This window comes from Ornithorhynchus anatinus, chromosome 12, assembly GCF_004115215.2.
Source record: "Ornithorhynchus anatinus isolate Pmale09 chromosome 12, mOrnAna1.pri.v4, whole genome shotgun sequence".
Classification (NCBI taxonomy): Eukaryota; Metazoa; Chordata; class Mammalia; order Monotremata; family Ornithorhynchidae; genus Ornithorhynchus; species Ornithorhynchus anatinus.
Window position 1 is genome coordinate 43441594 of NC_041739.1, and position 20638 is coordinate 43462231.

General features: G+C 48.2%; 1 long non-coding RNA gene across 1 annotated transcript; it reads right to left on the reverse strand.

Moving 5' to 3' along the window:
* Positions 1-11194: 11194 nt before the first annotated feature.
* LOC114815421 lies at positions 11195-14582 on the reverse strand. The gene is made up of 2 exons (XR_003763185.2): positions 14387-14582; positions 11195-11760 (listed from the first exon to the last, which is right to left on the reverse strand). It is a non-coding gene; the product is annotated as an uncharacterized LOC114815421 (long non-coding RNA).
* Positions 14583-20638: the final 6056 nt, after the last annotated feature.

The following is a 20638-nucleotide window of genomic DNA, read 5'->3' on the forward strand; positions in this document are numbered from 1 at the left end:
TATGGTTCAGAGATTTAGATTTGGAAATCATTTGCATAAAGATGAAAGGTGAGCAAGTGATTCTCCAGTGGAGTGGGTGTGGATGGAGAATGGAAAGGGACCCAAATCTGAACCTTGAACTATTAAGGGGATGGGAGGCAGAGGTGATGCCTGTGAAAGAGACTGAGAAGGAACAGCTAGACAGATAGGAAGAGAACCAAGAGAGGCAAGTGTCAGTGAAACCAAGATTAGATCATTTTTCCAGAAGAAGGCCTTAGTCCACAATGTTGAAGGCAGCAGATAGGGCTAGGAGAATTAGAATGGAGTAGAAACCATTGTATCTGGCAAGAAGGAGATCACCGGTTATGGTTGAGGGGGAGGTTCCTGTGTAGTAAAGTGGGTGTAGGAAGTGTGGCTAAGTGGATAGAGCATGGGCCTGTGAGTCGGAAGGATGTGGGTTCCAATCCCAGCACTTCCAGGGTCCATGCCCAAGGCAATGGGCATGGGAGTCAATAAGGATGGTGTAATATTGTTGCTGGGGGGAGGAGAGGAGGAGAGGGCAAGTTAGAGCAGGCAAGAATGTATTTGACATAGACTAGGTCAGCATGATATGTGGATTTCTACCAGTGCTGTTCCTCACCATGTCTATGGGAACAGAGGAAGAGGGCTCTGGAAGTGATCCAGTGCTTTGTGTTAGTGGTATGAGATTGGTGAAGGAATAGGGAAGCGAGTGAGTTGAGTTCAGTAGAGAGGGTGATGTTTAGGGTCTCAATTTGTACACCAAAAGAAGATAGTTTGGGGATAGACACTAAATGGGGCATGATGACCTGAGAAAATTGGTGCAAATGAGAAGATTAAAGGTTTCTATGGTGGAATAACACACGTTCTGTGTTGGGGGATTGGGCTGGGGGACAAGAAAAGACAGATTACTAGATCGTGGTTCATTAACTCAATTGTATTTATAGAATGCTTACTGTGTGCAGAAAAATGTATTACGCCCTTGGAAAGTACAATTCAGGAATAGAGACAATCCCTGTGGACAATGGGCTTACAGTCTAGAAAGGGGGGGAGAGACATCAAACCAAATAAACAGGCATCAATATTAATAAATAGAAATATAGATATATGCACATCAAAACAAGTAAGCAGGCATTAATGTAAATAAATAAAATTATAGGTATGTACATATAAACACAAGTGCTGGAAGTCAGGGTGATGGGGAGGGGAAGGGGAGGTGAGAAAAAGGGGGGCTTAGTCTGGAAAGGCCTCTGGAGGAGGTGAGCCTTCAGCAAGGCTTTGAAGGGAGGAAGTGTGATAGTTTGGTGGATTTGAGGAGGGAGGGTATACCAGGCCAGAGGTAGGATGTGGGCTATGGGTCTATGATGGGACAAGCAAGAACAAGGCACAGTGAGAAGGTTAGCACCAGAAGAGTAGAGTACGTGGGTTGGGATGGAGAAGGAGAGAAGGGAACTGAGGTAGGAGGGGGCAAGGTAATAGAGAGCTTTGAAGCCAATAGTGAGTAGTTTTTCCTTGACATGGAGGTTGAAAGGCAACCACTGGAGATTTTTGAGGAGGGGGGTGACATGCCCTGAGCATCTCTGTAGAAAGATAATAGGCAGCAGACTAAAGTATAGATTGAAATGGGAAAAGACAGGAAGTGGGGAGGTCAGAAAGGATGGTAATGCAGTAATCCAGTCGGGAGAGGATAGTGACTGTACTAACGTGATAGCAATTTGGATGGAGAGGAAAGGGTAGATCTCAGCAATGTTGTGAAGGTGAGACCTACAGGCTTTGGTGACGGATTGCATGTGTGGGGTGAATGAGGGAGCAGAGTCAAGGATGATACCAAGGTTATGGGTTCGAGAGATGGGAAGGATGGTAGTGCTATCCACAGTGATGGGAAAGACAGGGAGAGGACAAGATTTTGGAGAGAAGGTAAGAAGTTCTGTCTTGGACATTTTGAGGTTTAGGTGGCAGGAGGATATCCAGGTAGAGATGTTCTGAGGGCAGGGAGAGATGTGAGCCGGGAGGGAGGGAGGAAGATCAGGGGAGATATAGATTTGGGCATTGACCACATAGAGATGATAGTTGAAGCTGTGGGAGTGAATGAGTTCACCCAGGGAGTGAGTATAGATGGAGAATAGAAGAGGACCAATAACTGACCCTTGAGCAATCCCTATAGTTAGGGGATGGGACGGGGATGAGGAGCCCGTGAACAAAACTGAGAATGAATGGCTGGAGAGATAAGAGGAGAACCAAGAGAGGACAGAGTCAGTGAAGCCAAGGTTGGATAATAGGTTGAGGAGAAGGGGATGGTTAGCAGTGTCAAAGGCAGCTTGAGAAGTCAAAGAGGATTAGGATGGAGTAGGAGTCATTAGATTTGGCAAGAAGGAGGTCATTGGTGACTTGGAGAGGGCAGTTTCAGTCGAGTAGGGGATATTGAAGTGGGTACAGGAGAGAGTAGGAAGAGAGGAATTCATGGCAGTGAGTGTAGGTGACTTGCTCTAGGAGTTTGAAAAGAAAGGGTAGGAGGGAGATGGGGCAATAACTGGAGGTGACAGTAGGATCAAAGGAGGGTTTTTCCAGGGTGGGGGAGACGGGGGCGTGTTTAATGAAAGAGGGGAAGAAGCCATTGGATAGTGAGTGGTTGAAGATGGAAATTAAGGAGGGAAGGAGGGAAGGGGCGAGAGTTTTTATAAGGTGAGAGGGAATACCGTCTAAAGCACATGGGGAGGGGGAGGCACTTGAGAGGATGGAGGAGAGCTCCTCTGAAGATACTGTTGGAAAGGATGGGAAGGTAGAACAGGGGGTGAAGAAGGAGGGATGGAGGAAGGGAAGGTGTGATTTTGGGGAGCTCAGACTTGATGGTGTTAATTTTCTTAATAAAGTAGCTGGCCAGTTCTTTGGGGGATGGGGGAGTGGGAAGGACAGGGGGTCTGAATAGGGAGTTAAATGCCTGGAACAACTGACGATGGAGATGGGCATGGGTGTCAATAAGGAAAGAGAAATTGTTTTGCTGGGCAGAGAGGGCTGAGTTAAGGCAAGAAAAGAAAAACTGAAAGTGGACAAGGTTGTCCTGATGTTTGGATTTCCACCAACAACGTTCAGAGGCTCGACTATAAGAGCGAAGAAGGAGAACAATGGAGGTGATCCAGGGCTGTGGGTTAGTGGTGCAAGAGCAACAAAGGGGTAGGGGAGTGAGGGAGCTGAGTTGAGAAAGTAAAGAGCATCTATTTGGTCACCAAGGATGGGTAGAGTGGGTATGGGGGCTAGCTGGGGTGTGATGCACTTAGAGATGGATGAGATCGTGAGAGCAGAGGTCTCTGTTGGGGAATAGTTCAGATCTACAGGGAGGAGGAGTTTGGAGAGGAGGCAAGTGAGAAGGTTGGGGTCAGAGAGAGGGATTTCAGAGTCAGTGAGGGCAGAGATTGTGTAGTGGTTAGAGATGATGAGATCGAGTGTGTGTCCAGGTTGGTGGGGGGGAGATGGGGTGGACCAGGAGGTTAGGGGAGATGAGGAGTGATTGAAGGTGGACAGCTATATGGTTGTTGAAGTCAACAAGGATCAAAGTGGGCATGGAAAAAGAGAGAAGGAATGTTAAAAAGGGGTCATAATAGTTATACAAGTTGGAGGTGGGATCTGGGGGGGGGCGATAGATGCCAGCTACAAGAATCTCAAGGGGGTGGTAGAGGTGGATTATATGGGCTTCAAAGGAGGGGAAAGAAAGGGAAGGGGTAAGAGGGATGATGCAAAAGCGGCATTGGGGTGCAAGAAGTAAGCCAGCACCTCCTTCTTTCCTGGTGAGTCTGGGGGGAGTGAAAGAAGAGGCCTCCACTGGAGAGAGCAGCAGGGGAGACTATGTAGTCAGGTGCAAGCCAAGGTCTCAGTGGTGGCGAGGAGGAGGAGAGAGTGGGGCGGGAACAAGTCAAGGATGAAGGGAAACTTACCCATAATGGAGTGGGGGTTCCATAGGCCACACTTGGCAGCAGCTGTGGAGGGAGGGGAAGAGGTGGGGAGAGCTTGGTTGGAAATAAATTGGCGGGGGCTGGCGCGGGTGAGGAAAAGAAGAGTGGCTCCGGGACAGGAGGACAGGGATGGGCCGGGGGGAGAGGAGATGGGATGGGATGGCGTTGGCGGTGCCTGCCCAGGGGGAGGGGGGGATGAGGGGTGGCCCTGAAACAGAGAGATTCCAAAGAAGGGGCGGGGAGGAGAGGTGGGCGTGGGCCAAGGTGAGGGGAGGAGTTGGGTGGGAGAGGGGGTGGAGGAGGTGAGGGCTGGGATGGGCAGAGAGGAGCTGGGGGATTGAAGAATCATGGTGAGGTCAGTGAGGTAAATGACAGCATTTAGAACAGTTACCAATTAATATGCGATAGCAATAACAACATAATTGGGTGATGCCCAGATGAGATGGTTGAACTGTCTATGGGGCATTCAGGTCAAAAGGGTTAGGAGAGCCCAGGGGCTCGTCTGAGACCGTGCCAGGAAAGTGCAACGGTCAGAACAGATGAATGCTAAAATATTTTCATTTTTCCATGGTCTGCACTAAGACTGACATTTTGCTCCTGGAGTTCTCCATGGGCAAATTGCTCTCTGCTTCCCACTGTGTCCACACCCCTTCCTTAATAATAATAATAATAATTTTGGAATTAAATGCTTACTATGTGCAGAACACTGTTCTAAGCGCTGGGGTAGATACAGGGTAATCAGGTTGTCCCACGTGAGGCTCACAGTTAATCCCCATTTTACAGAGGAGGTAACTGAGGCACAGATAAGTGAAGTGACTTGTCCAAGTTAACATAGCCGACAAGTGGCAGAGCCGGGATTCAAACTCATGACCTCTGACTCCCAAGCCCGGGCTCTTTCCACTGAGCCACACTGCTTCCCAGCTCCGCCACCTGCCAGCTGTGTGACTTTGGGCAAGTCACTTTATTTCTCGGTGCCTCAGTTACCTCATCTGTAAAATGGGGATGAAGACTGTGAGCCTCATGTGAGACAACCTGATAACCCTGTATCTACCCCAGCGCTTAGAACAGTGCTAGGCACAGGGTAAGCGCTTAACAAATACCCATAATATTAATAATAATGTGGTATTTGTTAAGCGCTTACTCTGTGCCAAGCACTGTTCTAAGCGCTGGGGTAGATACAAGACAATCAGATTGTCTCACGTAGGGCTCACAGCCTTCACCCCCATTTTACAGATGAGGTCACAGAGGCCCAGAGAAGTGAAGTGACTTACCCAGGGTCACACAGCTGACAAGCGGTGGAGCAGGAATTAGAACCCATGACCTCTGACTCCAAAGCCCTTGCTCTTTCCACTAAACCAATCTGCTTCTCTAAATGGTGGTATTTGTTAAGCACTTACTATGGGCAAAGCACTGTTCTAAGCGCTGGGAGTTACAAGTTGATCAGGTTGTCTCACGTGGGGCCTACAGTTTTAATCCCCATTTTACAGATGAGGTAACTGAGGCACAGAGAAGTTAAGTGTCTTGCCCAAAGTCACACAGCTGGCAAGTGGCAGAGCCAGGATTAGAACCCACGACCTCTGACTCCCAAGCCTGGGCTTTTTCCACTGAGCCACACTGGTTTCCCAATGCTTCCTTGCTCTGAGATCCCCAATTTCCCAAGCTGGGTTGCCATGACCAACATATGACCTGGCAATGGCTACTTGGGGACCATGTTCCCCAGGTGAACCTATGGTCAGGGTGAATGACCCATCACCAGCTCCAGTCTAAGAAGATGACCAGATGGGAGCCACCCCAGGTCAGGGCTCTCTCCACATGAACCCCACACTGAAGAACCCAATCCCTACTGAGGCCAGCCCAAGAGAAGGCCGAGTGAAGTCACTGGTAATTGCTGCCTCACCTCCAGGACCACTGGGCCCCAGCTTCCCCTGTGACCTGTCCATGCCAGGGATTTAAGCTTCAACCGAGCTCCATCCACATCGCCCTTGCTGGACTGCTTCGCTGCATTCCCAGGACCCCAAGCCACTGCAGATGGAAAGCAGTCTTTGGGGAGGGCACTACGCTGGTGTCTCAGGTATTATATGACAGGGAGAGGAGGAAGTTGCACCACCTTGGATTGTAGTTCAACTCCTTCGCCTAAGGACTAGGAGAATTGATAGGACTACCAGGGACCCCTTCTTCAGCCTCGTTTCAGTGTTTCATTGTCCCTGATTTATCGGTCTGCAGTCCCCTCTACCCCTTTTATTCTCATATCGTATACCCCTAGAGAAGCAGGTTCAGTGTTTCATTGCCACCTAAGTAGTCTTTCTCAGCACTAAATATTTACTCATTCGTTCGATCATATTTATTGGCTTCTTACTGAGTGCAGAACACTGTACTGAGCACTTGGGAGAATTCATTAAAGCAATAAACAGACACATTCTCTGCCCACAATGAGTTTACTGTCTGTAGTCTAGGTACTACACACAGTAAGTGGTCCATCAGTACTATCACTTCTAGAAGCTTGGGACTACCACCCCAGGACAGCCGTTCCTTCAGAAAAACAGAAGGATCTAGGTCTGAGGCCCCAGGCCCAGGATCCATTTTCACACCAGCTATTCTCCACTAAATCCCACCTAAATTCTCCCAGGCCAGGGATCAGGGTGTGAGAAAGACGGCAGTTTCTGCAGGAGATTGGCCTCTTCTTGAAACTCCAGGGACAAACACACTCTTCTGGCGGGTCCAGTAGTCCACAGAATGTCAGCTGCTCTGGATGGTCCATTCAATCAATCAAACAATCATATTTATTGAGCACTTAGTGGGTGCAGAACACTGCACTAAGCACTTGACAGAGGACAAGGACAATACAACAGAGTTAGTACACACAACTGCCCACAACAAGCTGAACAAGCTCTAGAGAGGGGCTGTGGAGCCTCATGTCCTGGGGAGCAGTGGGCAAGCTCAAATAATGGTTTCTGGCAGCAGCAGCTCCAGGTCAGATCCGGGGCAGGTGATCATCAGTGTCAGCAAGGGCAATGCAATGCATTTTGGGGAACATGAGCCAAATCCCAATTGCTCATAGTTTGGGAGATTTACTACTATGGGGAACGATGCCTCCACTTACCCATGGTTTAGAGGAGAGGAAGCAATATATGGCAGGTTGGGAGCGGGGGGGGGACTTTGCCAGCCCCAGATGGTTAGGAAAGAATGTAAGACCATTACTTGGTCAGGGATAGCGTACCAGTTTTTTGAGGAGCAGTGTGTCCTAGTGAATAGAACATGGGATTGGGAATTGGAAGGACTTGGGTTCTTATCCCAGTTCCACCATATGTGTGTTGTGTGATCTTGGGCAAGTAACTTCAATTCTCTGTGCCTCAATTTCCTCATCCATACAATGGGGATTAAGACTGTGAGCCTCATGTGGGACATGGACAGTGTTCAACCTGATTAGATTATATCTTACTCAGCACTTAGTAGAGTGCCTGGAACATAGTAAGTGCTTAATGAATACCATAAAAAAATTAAAATCTTCTCTCCAAGACAGTATCTAGCTGCGTTGAGTACAGTGAAATTTAGCCCTCCATGAGATTTCTCTCTGCATTTGGGGAGTTTCCCTTGATGGAACCAGGACACAATCCTGGCCTGCTAGGTCGACCCTGATGTGGGCCAAGTTAACTCTGGACACAAGTCAGTTTATCCCCTGGCAGATTGAGTGACATCATTTTTCCCACAAAATTGGGAGCCTCCTTGCCTGAGTTTAGTATATGCTGCTATTCATGTTCATTTGTTGAATTAGAGAAGCAGCTTGGCCTACTGGATAGAGCAGAGACTGGATTCAGAAGGATCTGGTTCTAATCCCAGCTTCACCACTTGTTTTCCATGTGATTTTGTGCAAGTCACTTCACTTCTCTGGGACTCAGGTGCCTCAATCTATAAAATGGTGAATAAGACTCTGAGCTCTATGTGGGATAGGACTGTGTCCAACCTGATTAGCTTGTATCTAAACAAGTTTTAATCCCCATTTTAGAGAAGAGGTAACTGAAGCTCAGAGAAGTGAAGTGAATTGCCCAAGGTTACACAATAGAAAAGTGGTGGAGCCCAGATTAGAACTCATGACCTTCTGACTCCCAGATCCATGCTCTATCCACATGCTGCTTCTTTGAGGGAGAATGAGAGAGTTGAATGAAGGATAATGCCAAGGTTATGGCTAGAGAGACAGGAAAGATAGTGGTGTTGTCTACAAATGATGGGAAAATTGGGGAGGACAGGTTTTGGGTGAGAAGATGAGGAGTTCTGTTTTAGACATGTTAAGTGTGAGGTGTTGTGGGAACATAATAATAATGAGAATGATATTTGTTAAGCACTTACTATGTGCCAGGCATTGTTCTAAGTGCTGGGGTAGATACAGGGTAATCAGGTTGTCCCACGTGGGGCTCACTGTCTTAATCCCTATTTTCAAATGAGATAACTGAGGCCCAGAGAACTTGCCCAAAGGTCACAAAGTGGAGCAGGGATTAGAACCCACGACTTCTGACTCCCAAGCTTAGGCTCTTTCCACTAAGCCATGCTGCTTCTCAAATAGCAAGGTCGTGAAGACATGTAGATTTGGGAATCATCTGCTTAGCCAAGGAAATTGAAGCCATGAGAGCGAATGATTTCTCCAAGGAAGTGGGTGTAGATGAAGAATAGAAGGGGACTCAAAACTGAACCTTGAGGGATGCTCACAGTTAGGGGGTGGGAGGCAGATGAGGAGCCCATGATAGAGACTGAGAAGGAGCTATCAGGGAGTAGGACCAGGAGAGGATAATGTGAGTGAAGACAAGGTTGGATAATATTTCCAGGCAAAGCAGGTGCTCGACAGCTTCAAAGGCAGATGTGAGGTCGAGGAGGATTAAGATGGAATAGAGGCTGTGGGATTGAGCAAGAAAAAGATCATTTGTGACATTTGAGAGGGTGGTTTCTTTGGTGTGAAAGTGAGAGAAACCAGATAGATGGGGGTCAAGGAAAGATATGGAGAAGAGGAATTTGAGAGAATAGGTGTAGACAGCTCACTCTAGGACTTTGTAGAGGAATGGTAGGAGGGAGGGGTGATAATGGGAGAGAATTGAGGTGACAAGGGAGGGGTTTTTTTAAGATAGGGAATATATGAGCATGTTTGAAAGCAAAGGGGAAAAGCTACTGGAGAATTAACAGTTGAAGATGGCTATCAGAGAGGGACAAAGTAGGTGGCAAATACTTTGATAATTGTGAAAGGATGGAGTCAGGCGCAGGTGATGCGGTTGGAACTTGAGAGAAGGCAGGACACTTCTTCTTGACATACTGTTGGGAAAGGAGGGAATGTTGAAGAAGAGGCAGGAGGAGGGAGGGAATGGAGAGGAGCAGGGGAGATTTCAGGGAGATCACATCTGATGGTTTCAATTTTCTCAATGAAGAAGACCAGGTCACTGGGGAAAAAAGAAGCGGAGAGGGGGGAAGTACAGGGGTTTAAAGAAAGATACACTTTCACCCCGATGAATCAGTCAATGATTCCAACAATCTGTGGTAATTATTGAGCACTTCAGGTGTAGAGAGGCCTGCACTAAACCTTTGGAGGATTACAATACAATGCAATTGGTATACACAATCCCTGACAGCAAAAAGCTTACCATGCAGATGGGGAGACAAAAAATGAAATAAACTACATATAGTGAAACTGGCAGAGGATAAGGATATAAACTTAATAGCAGATGGGCTTTGGGTGGGGTTAATATCAAAGGCTTAAAGTGTGCAGACCCAAATGAATAGCTGATGCAGAAAGTAGGGTGTATAGGGAAAGGAACTGAGGGTTGATACCTCCCTTCTCCTTCCTAAGAGTTCTGTCCCACTAGGAAGGGTCTCCACCTTCCCATAGTGGAGACCTAGATCCCCATCGTCCCCTTCCCCACCCACTGCCCCAGGTTTGAGCCAACTCCAGTCCACTGGTCTACTCTTCACAGAAACCACCAAGCACCACTGAGTCCAAAACCCTATTGAAGTGGCAAAGGACTGTACAATCAGTTCCTACAGAGGTGAGTTCAGTTCATGGCTGAGGCCTCTGGAAAATGGGGTGTGACAGGAAAGAGCACAATCCAGGGGATTATGGGCAACTACCAGAAACAAATGGAGTCAAACAACCTACTGCAGGGAGATTGAGGGTTTGTCCTTGAGCATGAGTCCAGGCTACCAGGGAAAGGCTCTGGTCCTGTCTCCCAGAACTCCAGCTGCGAAAGAGTGGAGCCTCAGCCCTGCTCCCCAGTGCCCTTGAGCCAGAGGCAGGGGAGGAGAGAGAGTCTCCACCCCTCCTCCCCACAAGCCCTGAACCCAGAGGCCAAGCTGAGGCAGACCACACTTCTTTCAGAGTCCACCTAGAGGGAGGGAGATGTGGGGAGCCAGTTTTGTTCACCTATATTTGTCCCACCTACCCAGGAGGGGAATATGAGGGGTCAGGTTTTGTCCCCTGTTTCTGTCCCACTTTTCCATTAGTTATCCTAGCTGGAAAGCAAACCTTCCCCAGCTCTAAGCAGGTACTTAAGCGAGTTTCTCAACCATACCTGCTGCATCCTCTCCTGCATAGACAATTGCCCAATACCCTTGGAGTTGTGTGTCCAGAGCACTTACTCCACTGCACTAGGGATCACTGAGGCCCAGACTGGAGTGATCCTCAGCACAAACAGCAGGAGACATCAGCAGTTCATGTAGGGGTGCAGCCTGCAAAAGAGAAGAGCTTAGGTGGCTACAGGACAAACACTCCAGTGATCCATGAGATCATCCAGGCCTGACTTCTGATTTGGGTTGGCCACCGAATCCCTTCTGGATGTCCCTGATGGGATTTTTCTTTCTCCTTTTGTCCTGATATTGCAGGAAAATTGGTGTGAAGAAAAATGATAAACAAAAAAAACAACAGCCTTGAACTAATGTCCCAAGCTTCATTTCCTCTTCAACCACTCCCGGGTATTCCTGTCAGGCTGCAGCAAGATCACATAGCACTCGGGGATGAAGATGCAGCCAAGAACCCCAGCTCTGGAGCCCATGATGGAGAAAATCTCCGCAGCCACCATGGCCCTCCACTTGGTGCTCTGACATGGGGGAGGAAGGAAGCCCAGACGGTGCAGAACACCAGCATGCCGAAAGTGATAAAATTGGCCTCGTTGAAGCTGTCAGGCAGCATCCTGGCCAGGAAAGCCTCGGTGAAGCACACAAGAGCCAGAAAGCCCAAGTAACCCAGGACACAATAGAAGGCAATCACAGAGTACTCATTACACTCGATTATAATGAGTCCAGGCCCAGAGCATGTATTGATCTCTGGGAATGGGGGAGAGGTGCCCAGTCTGATCACACAGATGGTTACCTGGACCAGGGAGCAGGACAGGACTACTGAAGTCGAGGCTCTGGTCCCCACTCACCCTCTAATGTTGCTCCCCAAGCCTGTGGCCCTGAAGGCCAGAACCATGGTGAAAATTTTGGCCAAGATGGAGGAGACGGTCACAGTGAACACGACACCAAAAGCCATTTGTTGGAGGAGGCAGGAGGCTGGGGTGGGTTGGCCAATAATGGTCAGGGCACAGAGGAAACAGAGCTTGAGGGAGATCAGGAGGGTGCAGCTGAGAGTGCAGTTTTTTGCTTGGACTAGGGGGGTGTCTCGGTGCTTAATGAAGACCCCTAAAACCTGGGCTGTGAGGAGATAGAAGGAGAGAGACGTTCAGACCAGGATCAGCCCCAGAGGTTCTTTGAGGGATGGAAAATTCACCACTTTGTTGGAGACAGCCATCTCTCGCAATGTTTGGATACTTATTTTCGGGACACTTCACACACTGTTCTGCATCTGAAAGGAAAGATTCATTCAATCAATCAATTAATCCATAGTATTCATTGAACACTTACTATGTGCAGAATGATGTACTAAGTGATTGGAGGAGTACAATTCAACAGCAAGGGTAGACATGTTCCTGGCCTAGCAGGAACTCACAGTATGAAAGAGGAGACCGACTGTAATATAAATAAATTGATAAATGATGGATATGTATGTAAGTGCTGTAGGGCTGAGGGTGGAGTGAATATGGAGTGCCTTAAAGAGGAAGGAAAAAGGGAAGGAACAGAATCTCACTGCCCCCTGCAGCACAGTTTTCCCTCCTCCCATCAATGGCACAGCCCTGGCTGGGATTTTTCATCTTCCTCAAATCTGACCCATCTCCCAGACTCCCTGCTCAGTGCCAAGACTGTGTTTTCCATGCCTTGCCCTCAACCTGCAGTCACCCCAGTATGTGGACAGGGAGCTGCTGAGTAAAACCTCCAGGACATCTGCGTCTGACATCAGGTGAGCCCATCTCTGGTCTGACCCTTGGGCTTTACCATTGCCTGTCTCTGTCTCCCCATGCCCTTAGTCTGTCACTATCTGGCTCATGCACACAGGCTGTGGGCAGTGAGACCCCTTCAGGAGCATATGCTAGGTCATGCAAGGAGATGGTTTTCTACATGGACCTACCTGTCTGGTTGGAAATCTCCCCCTCTGGGCACTGAACACTAAAATAGCAACAGACAGCCTCCCCCTGCTGGGCCCGTTTTCTGAAGCCGTGTCCACAGCTCCTGCTGCACTGTGACTGTGGAGCCTGAACTTTCCAGACAGAGGACAGTGACAGTGAGGGTGGAGCTCCACAGCCCCAAACCTGCTTGGTTGATCCTGCGACCCTCCCACCCAGAGGCCTCTCAATAACATCCAATACCTCTCTGGCCAATCATTCTCGGTCTCCTACGCTGGAGCCTCCTCCCCCTCCCATCCTTTAACTGTTGGAGTTCCTCAAGGGTCAGTTCTTGGCCCTCTTCTGTTCTCCATTTACACTCACTCCCTCGGTGAACTCATCCGCTCTCATGGCTTTGACTACCATCTCTACGCAGATGACATGCAGATCTACATCTCTGCCCCTGTCCTCTCCCCCTCCCTTCAGGCTCGCATCTCCTCCTGCCTCCAGGACGTCTCCACCTGGATGTCGGCCCGCCACCTAAAACTCAACATGAGCAAGACTGAGCTCCTCATCTTCCCTCCCAAACCCGGTCCTCTCCCAGACTTCTCTATCACCGTGGATGGCACGACCATCCTTCCCGTCCCGCAGGCCCGCAATCTCGTTGTCATCCTTGACTCGTCCCTCTCGTTCACCCCACACATCCTATCCGTTACCGAGACCTGCCGGTTTCACCTCTACAATATCGCCAAGATCCGCCCTTTCCTCTCCACCCAAACGGCTACCTTACTATTACGGGCTCTCGTTATATCCTGGCTAGACTACTGTGTCAGCCTTCTCTCTGACCTCCCTTCCTCCTCTCTCGCCCCGCTCCGGTCTATTCTTCACTCCGCTGCCCGGCTCATCTTCCTGCAGAAACGATCTGGGCATGTCACTCCCCTTCTTAAACAACTCCAGTGGTTGCCTACCGACCTCCGCTCCAAACAAAAACTCCTCACTCTAGGCTTCAAGGCTCTCCATCACCTTGCCCCTTCCTACCTCTCCTCCCTTCTCTCTTTCTACCGCCCACCCCGCACGCTCCGCTCCTCTGCCGCCCACCTCCTCACCGTCCCTCGGTCTCGCCTATCCCGCCGTCGACCCCTGGGTCACGTCCTCCCGCGGTCCTGGAACGCCCTCCCTCCTCACCTCCGCCAAACTGATTCTCTTTCCCTCTTCAAAACCCTACTTAAAAATCACCTCCTTCAAGAGGCGTTCCCAGACTGAGCTCCTCGTCCCCCTCTACTCCCTCTGCCATCCCCCCTTTACCTCTCCGCAGCTAAAGCCTCATTTTCCCCTTTTCCCTCTGCTCCTCCACCTCTCCCTTTCCTTCCCGACAGCACTGTACTTGTCCGCTCAACTGTATATATTTTCGTTACCCTATTTATTTTGTTAATGAATTGTACATCGCCTTGATTCTATTTAGTTGCCATTGTTTTTACGAGATGTTCTTCCCCTTGAGGCTGTTTAGTGCCATTGTTCTTGTCTGTCCGTCTCCCCCGATTAGACTGTAAGCCCGTCAAACGGCAGGGACCGTCTCTATCTGTTGCCGACTTGTTCATCCCAAGCGCTTAGTACAGTGCTCTGCACATAGTAAGCGCTCAATAAATACTATTGAATGAAAGGTCTGAGCTCCAACAAGGCCTGGGCTACAGAAGCCCCCTTCTTCCACTTCCCCCCACCACCCCTTTTCTCCTCTCTGCTCAGAGTCTGGGGCTGCAGGGGGCCAGATGGACCATTTCTGATTTGAGTCAAGAATGATATCCAGGCATCCCTTCCACCTTTAACCCTTGTTGAGTACAGGGAGGTTTCTTCCCCCCTAAAACTCCTAAAACCTTAAATTCTTTACTGGCTCCAGGGAGATACATCTGAGAAACTGTCCTGGGAAGATGCAAGGTTATGAATAGATGAATTCTAAAGTATTTTTACTTTTCTGTGGCCCTCCATGTGGCTGACCTTGTGCTGGGGGAATTTTCACTGGGAAATTTGCTTTCTGCATCCTGCTGTATCCATACCCTTCCTTCTCTCTGAGCTCCCCAGTTCACCAAGGCTGGTTGCCATGACAACCAATGCATGATCTCACAGTGACTATGTGGGTATCACATTCCCCGGTGACCCTGTGGTCAGAGTGACTGACCCATCACCAGCTCCAGCCCAAGCAGATAACTGAGGAGAGCCATGCCACTTCATGGCTCTCTCTACATGAGCTCTAAACCAAAGGATCCAATCCTTAGTGATCTCATCCCAAGAGATTGTGGAGTAATGCCACCGGTAACTGCTGCCTCCCCTCCAGGACACTCAGAACCCCAGCTCCCACCGTGATCTATCCATGCCATGCTGCAGGGATTTAAGCTGCAGCTGAGCTCCATCAGCATTCCCCCCTCTGGACTGCCATACTACCCCCAAGACTCCATGCCCTTGGGGGCAGGGAGCAATCTTGGGGAGGACACTAGGCTGGTATCGTATCACATGGCATCATATGGTAGATAAGATAGATAAGTAAATATGATAGGAGGCGGCACCATCTTTGGATCATAGTTCAACCCCTTCACGTAGGGATTGGGTGTATTGATAGGACCCCCAGACAACCCCACCTCGGGTTCTTTTAGTGCTAGCCAGTTTCATCCCTTTAAAGCCCTACTGAAAGCTCACCTCCTCCAGGAGGCCTTCCCAGGCTGAGCTCTGCTTTTCCTCTGCTCCTACTCTCCTCCCTTCACTCTGACTCCCTCCTGTGCTGCCCCTCTCCCTGCCCCACAGCACTTGTGTATATATGTACATGTTCATTATTCTATTTATTTTATTAATGATGTGCATAGCTATAATTTTATTTATTTATATTGATGCTATTGATGCCTATCTACTTGTTTTGCTTTTGTTGTCTGTCACCGCTCTTCTAGACTGTGAGCCCATTGTTGGGTAGGGATTGTCTCTATTTGTTGCTGAATTGTACTTTCCAATCGCTTAGTACAGTGCTCTGCACACAGTAAACGCTCAATAAATATGATTAAGGGAATGAATGAATGAACAACTGCAGTCCCCTTTACCCTGATAGTATCAGATCATGCACCCCCTGAAGAACAAGGTCAGTGACTCATTGCCACCTAAGTATTCTTTCCCAGCACTGAATATTCATTCATTCACTCAGTAGTATTTATTGAGAACCTACTGTGTGCAGAATACTGTACTGAGCAGTTGGGAGAGTACCATATAATAATAAACAGAATCATTCCCTGACCACAATGAGCTTACAGTCTACAGTCTAGGTACAGTGTTGTGCATGCATTAAGCACTTCATCAGTACAATCACTACTAGAAGTTTGGGACTACGGCCCTAGGACAGCCAGGCATTCCCATTGGCTGCTTACCTGAGAGGCTTCCCCAAGACCACATGATCATTGCCTCATTAATGTTGATATTGTGGTTGGGAGGTGCCTGGGGGTCCACCTCTCCGACTTTCACTAACTCACCATTTCCACTGGGAAGGGTCACAAAGTTCAGAATGTTAAATTTTGCAGAAGATCTGCGATTCTCATCCAGAATCACCAGTTCCCCAGCAGGATTGTCAAACTGAACTTTGCTCAGAAACTCATGGAGTTGAAATACCTAAAAGGAAATTCTGGCGACTCCTCACCCAAAGGGAGGTGGGACCAGCAACAGTGGTGTTTGTGGTCATCAGTTGAATCAGTGACTCAGAGAAGCTGGAGTTTGATGGCCAAACGTCTCCTATGTGATGAGTGAGAAACAGCAAGCCTTAGTGGAAATGTCATGGACCTGTAATTCATATGACCTCGGTTTCAATCCCACCTCTACCATTTGCCTGCTGTGTGGCCTAGGGCAAGTAATAATAGTGATAATAATTGTGGATTTTGTTAAGCACTTACTATATGTCAGGTAGTGTACTAAGCGCTGTGGGGGGGGGGGGATACTAGCAAATCAGGTTTAACATAGTTTCTGTCCCACATGGGGCTCACGGTGTCAATCCCCATTTTACAGATGAGGTAATTAAGGCACAGAGAAATAAAATGACATGCCCAAGGTCACACAGAAGACAGATGGTGAAGCCATACTTAGAACCCTTGACCTTTTGACTCCCAGACCCTTGATCTATCCACTAAGCCTTGCTGCTTCTCCAAGTCATTAAACTTCCCTGGGCCTCAATTTCCTCATCTGTAACATGGAGAATCAATATTTCTTCCCCCCTCCCTTAAATTAAGGGCTCCCATCTACAACAAGGACAGAGTGTGATTTGATTATCTCCTTTCGGCCCCAGTGTTCACGGCAGTAAGCTAGTAAGCACTTAGCAAATACCATCATCAGTATTATTATCATTATCATTATTACTTCCTAAGAAAACTGCCCCAGGGATGGAAAAGGGGAGACCTGGAGTCTGGGAGCAGTCGTACCACAGGGAAGGGATTTCTGCTCCTCCACCTTGGGTCCCACTGATGGCCCTTCTCCAGATCCCCCACCCTCTCCCAGCATCAGTCACCCAGCCCAGGAATCAGGGAAGTCTCTCTCTCTTTCTCTATCTCCCAGCATGAAAGGGAAATCACAGAAGGTGACCTTGGGACTACTGACCTCCTCATGGGAATATTCTCCATCTCATCCATACATAGACAAAGAGGAGGGAAAGTAAGGACATGTCGGTCTGATAGTTGGGGGTGCCTCACCCTAGGACCAGTGACTCCGCTGACCCCTTTCAATCAACAGTTCATTGTGGAGATAGGTAGTGAGGAGCTGTATGCGGGAGGGAGGAGGGCAAGTTGCGAGGATCATTATAATGAGTATGGTGATACACAAAGCTGCACTCTGTGACCACTCTGAATCCCTGCCATCTCCCGTGGGATAGTGTTGGTTTTTCCAGTGGATATGTTTTCCTTCATGTTTGAAGAAGGAAGCACTGATGGTGATAGTCATCTCTTAGTGTATCAGTGGCTGAAAAGTCTCAACTGGGATGCACAGTGACAGCCAAAAAGCCTGTCCTTTGTGTTGCTAAGTTTAGTGCTTGAAGTGCCTAGCATTATGTTCTCTTTTCTGTGCAGTGGAAGAACAACATCCTAATTTAGTATTGTGATTATTAATATTTGTGAATTACAAATTCTTCATTATAGGTACGGAACGGGTCTACCAACTCTGTTGTACTGTACTGTACTGTATTTGACATGGTCAAATGTCTCTTATGTGATGAGTGAGTGTTATAGTGGAAAGAACCTGGGCTTGGAAGTCAGAGGTAATGTGTTCTAATATGACTCTGTCACTTGTCAGCTGTGTGACCTTGGGCCAGTCACTTAACTTCTCTGTGCCTCAGTTACCTCATCTGTCAAATAGGGATGAAGACTGTGAGCCCCACGTGGGACAACCTGATTATCTAGTATCTACCCCAGTGCTTAGAACAGTGCTTGGCACATAGTAAGTGCTAAACAAATACCAACTTTTTTTTCCCCTCTCTCTTACCTACAATTTTACTTCATTGCACTGATTTCTAGGATTTGGTCTTTGAACCGAGTCCTCTACATTTCAGAGGATGACAGACGAAGCTTCTTTGAAGTTGTAAGTTTCGATCAGGCCCTCCACTTCAAACTTCAGCAGGGCTTTCCTCTTGGGACCTCTAGACTAAAAGCTCCTTGTGGAGAGGAAATGTGTCTACTAAGTCTGTTGTAATATACTTTCCTGAGTGCTCAGAACTTTTTTTTTGCATACAGAAACCTCTCAATAAACACTGTTTATTAACTGATTGATAATGCTACGCCCTGGCTCTGGGGGAGCATTACCTGCCACGGATGAGGCAACAGATGGTCCCTGTTTCCCCAAGATGTAGGGTCTGAGCTGGACAAGAGCAACTCCTGGAACCCGTGTGCCACAGCATGCAAGGCACTGTAAACACTGTAACTCAGGGCAGATAATCTTAGGGAAAAGTGGTGCACAGGCAGTATCTTCAAGGAAGTGTTTTCTGAACATTTTCTTCCATATAATTCAGGTAATGAAAAGAAACAAAGACAGACTCCCAGAATTTCTTCAAGACCATAGCATCTGGGTATTTTGCTGGTCTAACTGTTGGTAAAAAATCCCTGAAACTGGGGATCTCTTTAGCAATGTTTACCATAGTCAAAGTCCCATGGCAGGGAAGGAGAGGGAGACTCAAACCCTCCTCCTCCATGGCCCTGAACCCAGAGGCCAAGCTGAGCCGGAAAGGCTCCTCTGGAGCCCACCTACATAGAGGGATATGTGAAGAGCTGGTTTTGTCCCCTATTTTTGTCTCACCTCTCTGTTAGACTCTGAGCTACAGAGCGCCTCTCCCAGCTCTACGCATCTGCTCAGCTCAGAAAATTCTATAAGTTTCTCCACTGTCCCCATCAGACCCTGCATTGCATGGAAAATTGCCCATGATCCTTGGAGTCCTACGCCTAGAGCAGCCGCTTCACTGCACTGGGGATCATCTGGTCCTAATCTGGAGTGTTCTCCAGGGCAACCAGGCAGGCGACAGCAATAGTTTCAGTAGGTGACCAGCTTGAAAGAGGCAAGAGACCAGGAGGCAATGGGACAAACACCCCAGTGATCCATAGGACCAGCCATTCCTGACTCTGAATCAGGTTGGCCATCAAATCCCTGCTGGGTATCTTTGACAGGATTTCTGTTTTATTTGGTCCTGCCATTGTAGTAAAATTGGGGTTGATGTTAGGCAATAAAAACCTTGAACTGATGTCCCAAGGATAAGTTCCTCTTCAACCATTCCTGGGTGTTCCTAGTGGGCCACAGCAGGATCACGTAGCATTTGAAAATGGAGATGCAGCCAAGAAGCCCAGTACCAGAAGGCAGAATGGAAAAGATCTCTGTGGCCACCATTCTCTTCTCCTTTGTGCTCTGGTACAGGGGGAAAAAGGAGGCCCAGATGCTGCAGAACACCAGTATGTTGAACCTGATAAACTTGACCTTGTTGAAGCTGTTGGGCAGCCTCCTGTCCAAGAAAGCCATTGTGAAACTCACCAGGGTCAGAATGCCAGGTAGCCCAGGACCCAGTAGAAGGCAGTCACGGAGCCCTTGTTACACTCAATTATAATGAGTCTGAGCTAAGAGGGAATATCCACATCTGGGAATGGGGAGAGCGGGACCCAGCCAGATCAAGCAAATGGTTGCCTGGACCAGGGACCAGACCAGATCTTTAAAGGGAGCCAAAAAATTCCTCTAGAATTACTTCTTCCTCTGGCTACCCCAGTTTCCCTAGTAATAGTCCCTGATGGGATCCCCAATCTGAGAAAAGTAGTTTCAGGCCTGGAGGAGCTCTAAAGGACACTGAGGCCAGACTCTGATTATCTTTGTGCCCAGGGCTAAGGCAACTCCTGTCGCCTTACCCCTCCAAACAATCAATGCTATCTACTGAGTACTTCCTGTATGCAGTATACTGTTCTAAGCCCTTAGGAATGAACAGTGCAGTTGGTAGACACCCTCCCTACCCATAAAAAGCTTACAGTCTAGTGGGGGAATCAGACAAGAAACTCAATTACAGATAGGAGAAGCAACAGAATACCAGGATATGTACATTAGGACTCTGGAGTGGAGTGAATAACAAAGTGCTGGGGAGAATGATCACAAGTTCATAAGAGATGCAGAAGGGAAAACTAGAGCAGGAAGATGAGAAGTTAGTCAACGAAGGTTTTCTGGAGGAGATATGATTTTGGTAGAGCCTTGTAAATGGGTTGAATTTTTGTCGCTGATATGAAGGGGGAGAGAATTTCCAGGCCAGAGGGACGATGTAAGCAAAGGGTCAACAGAAAAAGAAATAAGATGAATAAATAGGTTCCCTGGAGGAGCAAAGTGGTATGGACTGGGTTGCAGTGGGGTTAAGCGAGGATAAGCAAGAGGGAGAGGGTCGATTGAGTGCTTTAAAGCTGTTGGCAATTAATTTCTGTTTGGTGTGGGGAAGAATGGGCAACCCCTAGGGTTGAGGGATCAGGTGCAGAAAGATTTTTCAGAAAAATGCTCTGGACAGCAGAGTGGAGTATTGACTGGATTGGAGAAAGCCCGGAGCCAGGGATATCAGTGATAAGGATGATCCAGAAGTCAAGGCAGGATCGACTTGCTTGGACCTGTGTGGTGGCAGTTTGGATGAAGACAAAGGGGTAGGTTCTAGAGATTTTGTGAGGTAGAGACAACAGTAGCTGGTTAGTGGTGGGAAATGGACACTGAAAGTCAAAGAAGACTGTAAGGTTT